This window comes from Musa acuminata, chromosome BXJ3-4 (genome assembly GCF_036884655.1).
Source record: "Musa acuminata AAA Group cultivar baxijiao chromosome BXJ3-4, Cavendish_Baxijiao_AAA, whole genome shotgun sequence".
Taxonomy (NCBI): domain Eukaryota; kingdom Viridiplantae; phylum Streptophyta; class Magnoliopsida; order Zingiberales; family Musaceae; genus Musa; species Musa acuminata.
This window is the reverse complement of record NC_088352.1, coordinates 25134564-25148701: the sequence shown is the minus strand read 5'-3', so window position 1 is coordinate 25148701 and position 14138 is coordinate 25134564.

Here is a 14138-nt window from a genome sequence, read left to right as displayed (position 1 = left end):
CCTCTTGGGGCCTATAATTACCTCTCAATTCTCAGCAGAGATTACACCTTTTTAAGAAGTTAGAAAGTGAGAAAAAACTCTAGCAAAGTCTTGTTTTCAATAGCTTAAGTGTTCACCTCTCTCTTTCTCTTTGAAAAAAATCTATAAGAGTGTGAACCACTTGTAAGAAGGTTGTAAGAGGGGTATTTGGTCCTTCTCCTTCAAAGTGATTTGCTAGTGGAAGTTGGAAGCCTCATCGAAAAAGGCTTTGAAAGTGGATGCAGGTCATTTGACCAAACCACTATATATCGTAGTGTTCCTTGAATGTGTGAGTGTTTAATTTTCTGAACCATTTCTCTACTTAGCTGCAAATCATTCAATTTTCATCTCCCTACTCTTGACTACCTTTACTCGAGATATTTTAGCTAAGTCATCTTTCGTCGAATCGAAATCTCTACACATTTACGAAATCAATTTCAAACTTATGAATTTTTATTCGCTGCACTAATTCACCACCCCTCTTAGTACCACTCCGATCCTAAAAATAAATATTGATCAATAATATTTTCCTTAAATCTAAAGAAAGTAACGGTATCAAAAAAATTAATACATCATTGTTTGAAGGCTTGTTTAAGGTCATAAATAGATTTCCTAAATTTACATACCAAATTTTATATTTTTTTATTTTCTTTATGAATCATTTAGGTTAATCCATATAAATCTAAATCTTCATTCAGATAGGTTAATCTATATAAATCTAGATTTCCATTTAGAAAAGTTATTTTCATATGCATATAATGTAATTCAAAATCATAATAAGTCACTAATGTCATGACGAATCTTAACAAGTTCATTTAAAAAACTAAAGAAAAGTCTCTTACGATAAGTCTAGCCGTTATATTATTCGATATTACCTTTTGAGTTATATTTATGTAATATATTCTTTCATAATTACTAGGCAATTCGACGAGTTCTTAAACATCATTCTAGTTTATTGATTTTAACTCTTTCTTTAATATATCATACAATTATTTAGAATTGCTACTTTTCATAACTTGTGTAAACAATAAGAGATCCTTTTTATTCCTATATCAATTCTTATATATATACCATATGATATAAAAAATGATGGGTCTCTTTTCCTTTTGAGATCTTATCAAAATTGTCAGTTGTGATTGTTTTATAATATTATTAGCAATAACATCAACATTATGTGAGAGTTCATTAATATTATTTTATTATTCATTATGATCAAATTTTTTACTAATTTAAGAAACAATATTTTTTTAAATATAAAATGATAAAAAAATTATTGAGAAACCTTAAATAGCATCACATGCACATCGAAAAACAAAAATAAAAATTGGTTTCTCAAATCAAGTTTATCGAATCGTCGTGTGATGACTGGGAGCATAAAATCGAGAAACCAAAAACTGCATAAGGGGTGTGAGACGTTCTCACATAGGAAAACTCGTATATCCCCTAAGATCACAGATTCTAGTTCGTGGATAAAGTGTTGAATCTTAGATTTTGATGATGAAATCAATTAGTAAATTGTTTGATCCAATCTATATGTTGAGAAAAGTGTACAAGATTAACTATAATAGTGATCAAGGCATAAAGCAAAACGAAGTGCCAGAGTCAAGATGGATAATTCGTTGGGAGTTTGAGAGTTCGTCGGGAGTCCGGAGGTTCATCGGAAGTGCTGTCAGAATTGGCCGAGAAGCTCGTCGGAACTCGCCAAGAAGATCATTGTAAAGTCCAAGAACTTCCTAGGAGTCCGTTGGAAGATTACCGAGAGATCGTCAGAAATCCGCCGAAAGCTCGTCGGAAGAAACCTAGACTTATCAGACTTGTTTTGTTTAGTGTATGCTTTAAAAATCATAGTTAGCACATAATTAGGCTTAGCTTTGGGAAGTAATCCCATTAAATCTGTTAAGGGCCAATTGGGCCCATAATTGGATTGGTTTGGGTCATATTTAAGGCCCAACTAGGTTGTTAAACCCTATCTGGTGGTGGCACCACCAAACTGGGGTGGTGGAACTGCCCAGGGCTTAGTCACCAAGAAGCCTAAGCGATAGTATCATCTAGATTGGGTGGTGGTACCGCCGATAGTTATTACTATCAAACGGTGGTACCACCTTATTAAGCGGTGGTACCGCTAGAGCCTAGTCTTTGAGGTTTTGTCATGTGGTAGTATTGTCAGACTAGGCAGTGATACCACCTAGTGTTAGTGCTGCAGGCGAGGGTACCACCCAACACAAGCGATGGTACTGCCAGTACCTCGAAAACCCATGATGAGACATTTTTTATCTCTAATTTTGAAGCCATTATGACCTATAAATACCCCACCCATTTTTGTATTAAAGGGCAATCAAGTGTGAAAATCCTTTATAAGTGTTGGGATGCAAAAGTGCAAAGAGTCCTCCTCTCTCTCTCTTTAGTTTTGTAATAATCCAAGAAGATGTGTGAGGCCTATAAGTATTGTCTCCTAAACCCATGAAAAGGAGAAAGCACTGTAATGAGGTGGTTGGTCTTTGCCTATTGAAGGAAGACCATTAGTGGACGCCGGTGACCTCGATAGAGGAGGAATTGGGAGTAGACGTAGGTCGGATGACCAAACCACTATAAAATTGGCATGTTCTTTTCTTGGTACGTACTTTACTTTTGCTGCATTCCACTTTACTTCATTGTAAACTATCTAATCCCCTCTTCTCTACTCACTTACAAACTTATTCAAGTAAAACGACATTTCAATATGGTTTTTGTCGAACTAAGAGTTTCATTGTATGAAGTTTTTTGAAAGTGATTAAATTTATCATTTTTATCCACTGCATTAATTCAACCCCCTCTTAGTGTCGTTCTTGATCCTAACATAAAGGAGCTCTTGCAAACTCCTCTCTAATGGTGATCCATATTAGAGACGTAGTAACAATACACCTCCTCGCACAATGAGTTATTTTCTCACGATCACACACCACCATGTAGTAGCAAATAAGGAGGGATCGATCCCTCTTATTGTCCTCTCACACCAAAGAGGGGGCTGACACCTGGATGAAGAAGGGGAGAGGAGATGAGGAGGGTGGCGGCTATAGGGGTCTAGCCTATAACCCTTTGAGCCCATCTTCTATTTATAAAGAGCTCCTTTATTTACCTTAATGAATCCTGCTTTAACGAGTATTGAATCTCTATCCAACAAACCATTCTAACCTTTATTAGGTCTCACCCAATGGATCCATTAAAACAAGGGTTTATTGGATATTTTATATACAATCCTCTATTTGTCGTGTTATCCACCATATATGTGTAACTCTTGAAGCCCAATACTAAGCTGGTCGTGAGTTACACTAGTCAGAACTCCTTTTGATTTAGTGAATTATTATCCCTGTAATAATTCACTTAACTTATAGACTATGGATATATTAGGCCATATGCCATAGTCCCGAGATGGTAAAGGGGGATCTAATCAATTGAATATGTCTGCCCTCAATTACCATGTATCTATAGTCCCTCATTCATTAAATATCCGAGAGATCGTATACCAGGTATGGTGTTGTCATGCCCATACGAAATTCATCCAAGTCTCACTCTAATTGGATTCTCTCGGAGAACTCCTTATCTCTCAATTTGAATCTTATGCTTATTAGATTCATCACGATATAATTGACCATAGCTAGAGATTTGCTTGAGTGAAAACACACGAGATATTTATCTTATGATACCGAGAGTAGATGATCCTCTATTGAGACCCAATTGCCTTCGTAAGGTTGACTGTCATTTCTAATGACCATTTGTACTAGATTCGAAACTTTCAAACCTATAAGTTCGATATTAAAGAATGGAGTACTCAAATAAGGCATCCTTGGTGTCTCAAGTCTATAGACCATATATATAACTGAGACTATAGAATCGCTATCTGATGATGAGGTATCGTTAACCATCTAGTATTCCCTTGAATCATTTAGTAAACTTATTCTCTGATTCGAAAATTTGTACTAGATTCGAAACTTTCAAACCTATAAGTTCGATATTAAATAAGAGAGTACTCAAAAAATGCATCCTTAGTGTCTCAAGTCTATAGACCATATATATAACTGGGACTATAGAATCGCTATCTAATGATGAGGTATCGTTAACCATCTAGTATTCCCTTGAATCATTTAGTGAACTTATTCTCTGATTCGAAACTTTGTACTAGATTCGAAACTTTCAAACATATAAGTTCGATATTAAAGAATGTAGTACTCAAACAAGGTATCCTTGGTGTCTCAAGTCTATAGAACATATATATAACTGAGACTATAGAATCGCTATCTGATGATGAGGTATCATTAACCATCTAGTATTCCCTTGAATCATTTAGTGAACTTATTCTCCGATGAACACTTATACTATATCCCTAGTGTCCTCACATAAGTAGCTATGAGACCGGTTGCCTCCATCATATGGATGAGTATATAATATACTAGTTTATCCGATTATCTCAATATCCCTCTCGAGTAACTTATGATCAGAAATATTTAAAGTTTATGTTTAAAGGAGAATTAGTCTCATTATCATGATTTCATCATGTTTCAATTCTTATTGCACAGATCCAATGACATCACAATATATTCATCATCCAATATAAAGTGAGAAAAATATAATAATAATAATAATCAAAAGAGATTATGTAGCGTATCACATGTGTCATCACTCGCGTGATTGGCTTGTAGGGCACGTGTAACTAACAGAAATATCAACTTGTATTTCTTCAATATAAAGATTAAATTTTAAGATTTTCACTCTCACTAATTCATTATTTTCTAGAAATCCTACATTACCATATTTAATTACCCTCATTAGGGCAATAAAATATATATCCATTTAAAATTTTCTAGATAAATAATAAATATTTAAAAATAGTTATTAAATCTAACTCTTTTTTATGTGATTTAAAGACCATAATCTCTATAGGATAATCATAAAAAATATATAAATATCTCAAGTTGGGTTCCTACCAATCCATAATTCAAAAGAAGTTGGTGAAATTGATTTACTAGGAACTAATTTTAATATATATATATATATATATATATGTATAATCGTCTTTAGAGTTTCTCATCATATTGATTCGGGTATAGAAAAATAACTTATCATGCTCGTAAATCATATATATAAGAGTATGATTTTAATATTTCAATAATCTTATTCTGCTATGACACTTTTGGTAAAATATACTGGGCACAAATACTTAACTTTTTTAGGAATCTAGTAAAAAAACAAAATTATGATTAGACTTATCAAAAATATCATAAAATTTATCATCTTTGTCATATCTAATAATTTTAACTTTTTTATCTAATTATCTCTCGATTTTATTTATGTATACCTAAATATATCAATAACCTAAGACCTTAGATAATCATATCTTATCAGGTAATCTATAAAGATGATAAAATGTATCTCTCCATTAAAATAAAAAATATGAAATGACCCATAAATGTGAGCATATATAATCTCAAGGAGTTTATGAAACTATATTTTCTTTCAATATTTGATTACAAGATCATTATAAACTTAAGATTCATATTAACTTTATACAAACTATCATATAGAATTTAACAATTAACTTTTATTGAATCATGATGAGTTGAACTCTATTAAGAGAGAAACAATATCTTGATAATTCTAGATAAATAACCTAAATTTCTATAATTATAGAAACATAACATCGGATAAATTATATCTAGGTATAAGTGATAAGTATCAATTACTATTGTTTTCGTTTTAAGATGATTCCTGTTAATAATGATTATTTTATTTTATTTTAGTTCTCATATTAAAATAAATTTTTATTATTGGTAACATAAGTTGAAGCATCATAATTAATCCATCAAGTATTTAAAAAAATATTATAATGTTTGATTCGAAATATACAAAGATCAAACCTATACCTTTCCCTTTCAAACCAAAATTTTATATTCTTTTTTCACATTACCCTTCTTGCTACATAAATAACACTTTAGTATGAAGATTTTTTTTGTAAATTTATATAATATTTAAAAATTTGAGTGATTTTCGCTTTAACTTTCTACTATTATTACTCACTCCTTGAGCAGTACCCAAAATATTATGAGTTTTTATATTTTAATTTTAATTTTTTTTAAACACATATACTAGTTAGCTCATTAAAATTTATTTTTTAAATTTTATTACAGTAAATTTTAAATGAGTCAAAATAAGAAGAAATAAAATTAAAAATAAATTATATAGAAAGTACTTAATTACATTTATGATTAATATTCTCATGCTTATAACTTTGTTAATCATATTGAGAATATAATTTTGAATTCTTCAAATACTATCATATCAAATTTTAGTCAATTCTTTCATTAATATGTTAGTCAATGGCTTATTAGTAAATTTAAATTAATTTTTAAATATTCTAATATGCTAGTTGTATATTATAATAAAGTCTAAATATTATTAGTAATTATTATAAAACTGAGTCTTTTAGATATTTTTGAATTATTTATATTAATTATTTATTTCATAAAACTTTCAATAGTTATGTGTGTGATTATTTCAACTAGTTTAATCAAGATCTAACACACATAGTGTAAATTGTATATATGTATGTTATTTATAATAATTTAATCTTAAAAAAAAGACATTTATAAGAATACAATAAAGAAAATATCACTATAATAAAATAATATAATATTAATAATTTAAGTTTTTCAATGAATGTTGAACTATTGATATCATCTCTATTTTACTTTTGGATGCGATATTGATATATTTAGTATTTAATAAAAAATATTTATGAAGGATTGATATTATCCTTATGAAATAGTATTATTATATTTGAATATATAACCATAAATTGTAAAGATATTCAAAATAGTATCATCCTACCCTATCACATAATTATTCAAAGTAGATATCTTTTTGGGATTATCTAAATCTCATAATATGTGTCATTGTAAATATCATTTTTCTTAATATCATATACGACTAAATTTTTAACATAATATTATAGGTTATTGATTTAGGCCATTTTAGGAATATTAGACTAATACAATAATTTAAAATATAATTTAAAATATATTATAAATGATATATTTTTATTTAATTTATATTCTATAAGTCTATCATCCTAAGCCACCTTGGTAGCTACTAGTCAGATAAAACTTAGTGATATGAGATACAAATAATTTTTATCAAATTTCATCAATCTAATTATACCTAAATAGTTTAATAAAATAATAACCATAATAATTATTAATATTAATCAATATAAAAAGACTTATTTGATAATTGTACTCATGATAAATCATAAATTATGTCTTTATACGAGAAATAAATATTATTTCATAATTTTAAATATATACATGTGAATAATCAAATAAATATCTAAGAACAATAATTGGATTTTTATTTCTCATATACAAAATTTTATCAATATATTATATAAAAATTATAATTTATATTTTTTTAAATTTTGCATGAAACCCATAAACCAGTCAACCATATTTAATTGGGTAGTATAGAATTGAGCTACTCAAATTAGATTCATAGACTTGGACCATCCACTTAGTCATACCCATCAAAATTAAAGTTGATTCAGGTCAAAGATCGATCAAAATTTGACTTTCTCCTAATTTGATCAAAACTTAATTGATCGAATCTAAATCTACTCAAATAGTCAAAATATAATCATAATCAAGTGTAATCAAAATATTAGATTAAATTAATTAATTTTATAATTAAGAATATAAATAAAAAAATTTAATTTCGAAGGGATAAAACAATAATTTTTCTTAGGATATACAATGAAAATTTTAAATTTCTTAAGAGCTTAATTGAAAAGTAAATTTAAGGACATAGATAAGTATTATTTTTATTTCTAAGAGTTAAAAATATATTTTTAATTAAAAAAATCCTAAAACCTCTTCTCAAACTATTGCCTCGTCCATGCATACGAGTCTTGCTAATAGTGCATCAACCATTTATAGCACAACTATTGAGTATTGTGGTCTTTGATGTTCAATCGATGTAATCTATGGTTAGCAAACGTTGCAACAGTATTACTATATCCACCGTAGCCATCACACGCAACGACACTACTACAACTACCTATAGCTGAGGTAAGTCAGCCACTACAAGGCTGTCGCATCCCATGATACTTCTACTGTGTATGTAGATGTTAGGATCGAGAGCACTAAGAGTGGGGGGGGGGGGGGGGGTGAATTAGTGCAGCGGAAATTTTTCAGCGATTAAAACGAAAGCTGCGTTCGTTCGATAAAAAACGATTTACGTCTAAGTGCAGATTTAGAAAGTTCTAAACTTAGAAACTTGTTCGTAAGATCGCAGAAGCCAGCAAGCGGTTATGATTAAAATCAAAACGTAAACGTAAATTGAAATATGATGATCGTACGTGAAAAGCCGATTTACGTTTAAACGTAGATTCGAAAAATTCTGAACTTAGAAACTTATTCGTAAGATCGCAGAAGGCAGTAAACAGTTATGATTGAAATCAAAACATAAACGTAAACTGAAATATGATGATTGTACGAGGAAAGCCGATTTACGTCTAAACGCAGATTTATGTCTAAACACAGATTTACGTCTGAACCTTGAAACTCGTTCATAAAATCGCAGAGGGCAGTAAGCTATTGAGAAGTTTGCAGTGAAGGTAAAATAATCAAAGGAAATGCAAACCGAGATTTAGAGTGGTTCGGTAAATCTTGACCTACTCCACTTTTGGCTTCCTCCACCGACGAGGTCACCGACATCAACTAGAGGCCTTCCTTCAATAGGCGAAGGCCAACCACCCTCTTACAGATTCACTCCTTTTGATGGGCTTAGGAGACAACCCTTACAGAAGTTTTCTCTCCTCTCTTTACAACTCAAACTTGAAGAATAGAAAGAGGAGAACTAGCAGTTTTGAGCTCTAAGAAACACAGAAAGACAGCAAGATTTCGAGTGTGTGTTCTGTGCTTTCAGTATTGAATGGGTGGGGTATTTATAGGCCCCAACCTAGTTCAAATTTGGAGCTCAAATCTGTCAATTCCCGGAATTCCGGGATCAGGCGGTTGCACCTCCTGACAGAGCTCGAAACTTGAGCTCTAGCGGTGCTACCTCTTGACAGAAGAGGTTGCACCGCCTAGTCTCGCTCGGAGATTGAGCCCGGGGCGGTGCCACCTCTTGGCTGGGGCGGTTGCACCGCCCAGTCTCGCTGGGAGACATAGCTTAGGCGGTGCTACCTCCCTGCCTGGGCGGTTGCACCTCCCACAGCAACCTGGGTCCGAATGGGTTGATCCATTCGGCCCAATTTGAGTTCTTCAGGGGCCCAATTGCCCCAAGATTAAGCTAATGGGATCACCTCCCATTTCTAACTTAATCAATATGCTAACTACGATTATTTCTTAAGACAAATTCTGCAGCTTGCTCCAGTGCGTCAATCGCTTCTTCTGGCGAGTTTCCAGCGAACTTTCGTCGATCATCCGACGAACCCTCGGTGATGCTCCTGCGGACTTCCGGCAAACTCCTGGACTTTCGACGATCCACTTGGCAAGTTCCGATAAGCTCCTTTGGCAAGCTTTTGGACTTCTCGGATTTGTTCCCGTAGAACCTCCGACGACTGTCCGAACTTCCGTCGAGCTCTCGAACTCCCAACGTGATCATTGTCATGACTCCGGCGCAACTCCTGCTGCATGTCTTACTTTCATCGTAGTCAATCCTGCACACTTATCTCAACACATACATTAGACAACAAATGACAATTGACTTCATCATCAAAATCCAAGATTCAACAATCTCCCCCTTTTTGATGATGACAATCAATTGATAATGGAGTTAACCTTAACTCCCCCTGTTTATATGCCATACTTCTTGAATTTAAAAACTTTATAAATTCAAGAGACATATTCCCATCATGATTCCTATCATGATATATTTCTTTGAAGATGATGTCAAAGCTTGACATACATTTTCAAATATAACAAGTTTGAATGATGGTAATTGTAGCAATTCATCATATTGTAAGATATCGACATGTAAAGCTGTGAAGCAAGATTTTGATATCATTACATGATGTACACATTTCGAATATTTTAGCAAGTGTAGCATTGCATCACATGGTAAGATATCAGCTCGTACGATATAAATTTTTGTTTGATATCTTGATACAGGGCATATAGCAATGATAGCAATCCTATCATCATTAGTGATAGCAAACATATCAGCATCAGTGATAGCAACCATATCATCATTAGTGATAGCAAACATATCAGCATCAGTGATAGCAACCATATCATCATTAGTAAACATATCAGCATCAACCATATCAACATTAGTGATAGTAAACATATCAATTCATATATTTCTCCCCCTTTGTCATCAACAAAAAGCATGGTAGATGTGATTCCAGGAGAATAATATAAGCAGGTTATCAAGCACATAAAGGAAGACATGACACATATAATACTTTGAATACCTCTTCTCCTTGTATGTTATAATTCTTTGTGTATGAAGGAGGAAACTCATTTTTCAAAAAAAATTTCATAAGAGTGTACAGGAAAATCTGATTTTTTAGCATTCAAATTGTTAAGCAAATCCGAAAATAACCTCTTTCATTCATTCGGATATGAGTAAGCTACTGATTTTCAAAAACATTTTTTATATTTGACACATAATTTCCAACATGTTATTTGATTAAGTGATACCAAGGCATGTAATAGTAATCAAGTGGTTTGATCATTCAATAAAGTCCGAAAAATAATTTTAACTAGTTTAAGTATTCTGACACATCAACATTCCTAATTCTCTTCTTATAAAATCAAATTGTTATTCACTTAGAGGTTTTGTAAAAAATTGAAGTTTCATATCAATGTCATATTACTGACTTATCAACTACATTGGTATGTCACTTTATATTTATCACGGCACAAGGTTTTCAAAACATTTAGTTTCAATGTAAAATCCGAGATAAACAACAAGAGATGTCTGTAACTTTGCATATGCTTACAGATCAAGGTAAAGAGTAACATACGGAGTTTACAACATATCAGGTAACCATATCAAAGACAAAGTCCTTCATGGTGAGTAACATAAAGAGTTTACAACATGCCATATTAAAGACAAAGTCCATGAGGAGTTTATAACAACAACAGATGATTGTGTTCATACAAGCTTATTCATGAGGTGGAAGGTTAAAGTGCCTAAATAAAGAGTCAAATTGTCGATGAATTTGCTGCAGCTCAGTTAGGATTTGATCTTGTCGATGTTCAAGCCATTCTTGTCTTTGTTCAAATCGGTCCATCCGAATCCCAATATCTTCGACAGATGATGTGTGAGTTTGCTCAAACGGATGTGTTTCCTCAAAGGGACAGATCGGAGGAGATTGGGTACCCCTAAAGACTGGTGTTTCCGGTTCTGGTTCAGGTTGAGGGGGATTAGTTCTTCTTGGCATTCTAACCCAGTTACCGTTTCTATAAAAACATCTTAATCGGTGAAGTAGATTTTTATTAATTATGCTGAATCTATCTACTTTTATTACTTCTTCTTCCGGTGGTATTAGAATATCATAGGCTTTCATTATTTTAGTTATTATACCACCATATGGGAGCAACATGTCTTTCTTAGATAGTTCCAACATGTTTTGTTGGATAAGATAACCAAGACATATGTCATGTCCTTTCATGATCATAAACATAGTTCCTAATTCTAATTGGCTTACTTCATCATGATGATATTGTTTAGGAAGAATGATGCTAGTTAGGATGTGATGAAGTACCTTAGTGTTTAGAGGCAGTAAATGTTCACAACTTTTAGGAACAAATTCTAAGTTCGGATTGGCAAAAATTGTTTGTAGGGCTTCAACGTATGTTGTTCCAACATTTTCATCATCCCATGATCCTCTAAAGTAAAGTCCTCTACTTTTCATGGGAATGCCTATCATGTCGCAAATGAATCTATCCGTAATTGAAATGTTTTGTCCTAAGAGATAGGTGGACATCCTTTCTTCTTCATCTACTAGTATGTTGTTGTAAAACAATCTTACTAGTCTTGGATAGATGGGTTCATTAATTTGTAAGATAGGGAGTAGATCTAAGTTTGCAAACCACTGGATTGTCTCTAAGTCTCTTAGCTCACTTAAATCTACGTATTTTCCCTTGTTGACACTCCTAAGTTCAAAAGAGGAAAATTTTTCAGCATGGTATTTTGAATCGAAAAGGGTGGAATCAAAGTCTTCTACTAATCTCCTCTTTCCTTTGTCTCTTGAGGATCTTCTTGATCCCATAACTACTGCTATTTAGAATAACAGTGATGAGAAAAAGTAAATGAATCTAGAACAGAGTTTAAGGGCTTCTTAGAGAGTACCTTAATGAGATCTTCAAGAGAGGGATCTTCAAGAGAGGGAAGGAATGTTGATGCTTTGCTTCGAAATGAAGGGTATTTGGGATGCTTAGATGGGAGAAATGGGGATGGAGGAGGCTTAGGAGAGTAGAGGAGGGAAGGAAATGATTTGGGGTCGGTTTCACCGCCGGCCCTAGCTTGAGTTATAAAGGGGCAGAGTTGCGGGCGGTTGCACCTCTGGCTGGAGCGGTGCAACCGCTTGCAACACGTGACACCTGGAGGTGCTACCTCCAGTTGGGGCGGTGCCACCACCTGGTGAGCACTTGTTCTGATCTGAGAACTTTTCTGTCTTGAGGAGAATTTTCATTCACAACAATCAACTTTACTTACGTAATTACGTAAGAATTTTCATTTTAAGACAGGGACTTTTGCACGATCAAGGTAGATTTTTATCGTGCACATTCTTAATGTTGTACACATGTTTGTGATAGTTTCTTCAAGTTGATAAGTCTTGCAAGTTCATAACAGAGTTAGTCATTTCATGATACAGGGTTAAATTCGAGGGTTATGAACGGATGAAATTGATAGGTTCGAAAATCCAGGGATATGTGAATTTGGGAATCAAACGTTTCTAATTCTAAAAAGTTAAACAGGATTGTATCTAGGTTGCATTTGTGATTTTACCCTTGTTGTTATCTCCGAAAGTGACATAGCCTTCGTCTATGCTAGTGAGCTTAGAGAATTGAGATGGATTTCCGGTCATATGCCTTGAGCATCCACTATCAAGGTACCATCTCTTGCTCCTAGCTTGCGATGGTGTGGGTTTCTACAAGAAAGGATGATTTTTAGGTACCCATTTGCTTTTGGGTGCCTCAAAGATAGATCTACATTGTTTATCATGTTGCATAGAGTTTATCATGGTTCCTTTAGAAACCCAAATCAATTTGTTTGGACTAATTTTCTTGAATGGACAATAATGCGTCTTGTGTCCAAATTTGCAACAAAAGTTGCATTTGGCTTGGTGTTGAACATGTAAGATGGGGCCTTTTATAAAGGTGGTTGGATTTAGGTGAGGACTTCTCACAAATCCAATTCCACTCCTTTTTGGAATGTGACCCTTGTTTGCAAGGATCATGTTCAATGACTTGCTACCAACCTCGAATTTCTTCAAGGTGTCCTTAAGTAGCAGGTTTTCTTTTTGGAGAGTTTCTAGATCATGCCATTTGATACATGAATTTAAACTATCATGATATTTAGTTTTTAACTTATCAAAATCACAAGTAAGACTATCATGCTCCTTTTTTAGCAATTTATATTTTCTATTGATAATCTTGCATTCATCAAATAAGTCAGGGAAGGCATTTAATAATTCATCGAAAGATAAATCTGCATCTAATAAATTTGTTACCTCCTCTCCGATGGCCATTAAGGTGTAATGAGTAACTTGCTTGGTGTTGGACTCTTCTTCTTCGGACGCGCTCGAATCATCCCATGTTGCTTTGAGCGCCTTCTTCTTTATTGTTCTCTTTTTGGCTTGGGGACAATCACTCTTGTAGTGTCCTGGCTTTTTGCACTCATAGCAAATAACTTGGTCCTTCTTGGGTTCAAGTTTATTTTTAGTGTCATTCTTAAACTTGTTTCTTTTAATGAATTTTTTAAATTTTCTTGTTAGAAGTGTCAAGTCATCGTTACAGTCCTCATCACTTGAGTTTTCTTTCAAGTGGTCTTCCAAAGTTCTAAGTGTCATATCCTTCCTGTTCTTTGGAAGGATGTCTTCTTGCTCTTCATGAGCTTTGCAAGTCATCTCGTAGGTA